Raw genomic sequence first — 2500 nt, 5'->3', positions numbered from 1 at the left:
AAAAAGAGGGAGAGAAAGAGAGAGATAGAGAGAAAAAAGAAAGAGAGAAAAAGAAAGAGAGAGAGAGAAAGAGAGAGAGAGAATGAGAGCGAAAGATAGAGAGAGAGAAAAAGAAATAGAGAGAAAAAGAAAAAGAGAGAAAAAAGAGAGAGAGAAAAAGAGAGAGAAAAAGAGAGAGAAAAGAGAGAGAAAGAGAGAGAAAAAGAGAGAAAAATTGAGAGAGAGAAGGAGAGAGAGAAAAAGAGGGAGAGAAAGCGAGAGAGAGAAAGCGAGAGAGACAGAGTGAAAGAAAAAGGAGGAGAGAGAGTAAGAGAGAGAGAAAGAGAGAAAGAGAGAGAAAGAGCGAGAATGAGAGAGATGAGAGAGAGAAAGAGAGAGAAAGCAGAGAGAGAAAGAGAGAAAAAGAGAGATAGAGAGAGAAAGAGAGAGAGAGAAAGAGAGAGAGAAAAATAGAGAGAGAAAAAGAGAGAAAGAAAGAGAGAAAGCGAGAGAGAGAAAGAGAAAGAAAGAGAGAGAGAGAAAGAGAGGATGAGAGAGAAAAAGAGACGAGAAAAAGAGAGAGAAAAATAGAGAGAGAAAAAGAGAGAGACAAAAACAGCGAGAGAGGGAGAAAGAGAGAGAAAGAGAGAGAGAAAGAGACAGAGAGAAAGAGATAGAGAGAAAGAGAGAGACAAAGAAAGCGAGAGAGTGAAAAAGAAAGAGGGAGAGAAAAAGAAAAAGAGAGAGAAAAAGAGAGGCAAAGAGAGAGAGAAAAAAGAGAGAGAAAGAGTGAAAAAGGGAGAGAGAAAGAAAAAGAAAGAGGGAAAGAGAAAAGGAGAGAGGAATAAGAGAGAGAGAGAAAGAAAGACCGAGAGAGAAAAAGAGAGAGAGAGAAAGAGAGAGAGAAAGAGACAAAGAAAAAGAAAGAGAGAGAGAAAGAGAGAGAGAACGAAGGAGAGAGAGAAAGAGAGAAAAATAGAGAAAGTGAGAAAAAGAGAGAGACAAAAACAGAGAGAGAGGGAGAAGGAGGGAGAAGAGAGAAAGAAAGAAACAGAGAGAAAGAGAGAGAGAGGAAGAAAGCGAGAGAGTGACAAAGAAAGAGGGAGAGAGAAAAAGAAAAAGAGAGAGAAAAAGAGATAAAAAGGGGGAGAAAAAAGAGAGAGAGAAAGATTGAAAGAGAGAGAGAGAAAGAGAGAGAGAGAATGAGAGCGAAAGATAGAGAGAGAGAAAAAGAAATAGAGAGAAAAAGAAAAAGAGAGAAAAAGAGAGAGAGAAAAAGAGAGAGAAAAAGAGAGAGAAAAGAGAGAGAAAGAGAGAGAAAAAGAGAGAAAAATTGAGAGAGAGAAGGAGAGAGAGAAAAAGAGGGAGAAAGAGAGAGAAAAAAACAGAGAGAGAGAGAAAGAGAGAGAGAAAGAGAGAGAGAAAGAGAGAGAGAGAAAGAGTGAGAGAAAGCGAGAGAGAGAAAGCGAGAGAGACAGAGTGAAAGAAAAAGGAGGAGAGAGAGTAAGAAAGAGAGAAAGAGAGAAAGAGAGAGAAAGAGCGAGAAGGAGAGAGATGAGAGAGAGAAAGAGAGAGAAGGCAGAGAGAGAAAGAGAGAAAAAGAGAGATAGAGAGAGAAAGAGAGAGAGAGAAAGAGAGAGAGAAAAATAGAGAGAGAAAAAGAGAGAAAGAAAGAGAGAAAGCGAGAGAGAGAAAGAGAAAGAAAGAGAGAGAGAGAAAGAGAGGATGAGAGAGAAAAAGAGACGAGAAAAAGAGAGAGAAAAATAGAGAGAGAAAAAGAGAGAGACAAAAACAGCGAGAGAGGGAGAAAGTGAGAGAAAGAGAGAGAGAAAGAGACAGAGAGAAAGAGATAGAGAGAAAGAGAGAGAGAGAAAAAGAAAGAGAGAGAGAGAAAGAGAGAGAGAATGAGAGCGAAAGATAGAGAGAGAGAAAAAAAGAAAGAGAGAGAGAATTAAAGAGTGAGAGAGAAAAAGAGTGTGAGGGAGAGAAAGAAAGAGAGAGAGAGAAAGGAAGAGAGAGAGAGAAAGAGATAGTAAGCAATAGTGAAAAGGAGAGAAAAAGAGAGAGAAAACGAGAGAGAGAGAAAGGGAGAGAAAGAGAGAAAGAAAAAGAGAGACAACGAAAAATAGAGAGAGAAAGAGAGAGAGAAAAATAGAGAGAGAAAAAGAGAGAAAGAAAGAGAGAAAGCGAGAGAGAGAAAGAGAAAGAAAGAGAGAGAGAGAGAAAGAGAGGATGAGAGTGAAAAAGAGACGAGAAAAAGAGAGAGAAAAATAGAGAGAGAAAAAGAGAGAGACAAAAACAGCGAGAGAGGGAGAAAGAGAGAGAAAGAGAGAGAGAAAGAGACAGAGAGAAAAAGATAGAGAGAAAGAGAGAGACAAAGAAAGCGAGAGAGTGAAAAAGAAAGAGGGAGAGAAAAAGAAAAAGAGAGAGAAAAAGAGAGACAAAGAGAGAGAGAAAAAAGAGAGAGAAAGAGTGAAAAAGGGAGAGAGAAAGAAAAAGAAAGAGGGAAAGAGAAAAGGAG

This window comes from Chiloscyllium plagiosum, unplaced genomic scaffold (assembly GCF_037043375.1).
Source record: "Chiloscyllium plagiosum isolate Xiang-an unplaced genomic scaffold, Cpla_swu_hap1 HiC_scaffold_14, whole genome shotgun sequence".
Classification (NCBI taxonomy): Eukaryota; Metazoa; Chordata; class Chondrichthyes; order Orectolobiformes; family Hemiscylliidae; genus Chiloscyllium; species Chiloscyllium plagiosum.
This window is presented reverse-complemented; position numbering follows the sequence as displayed.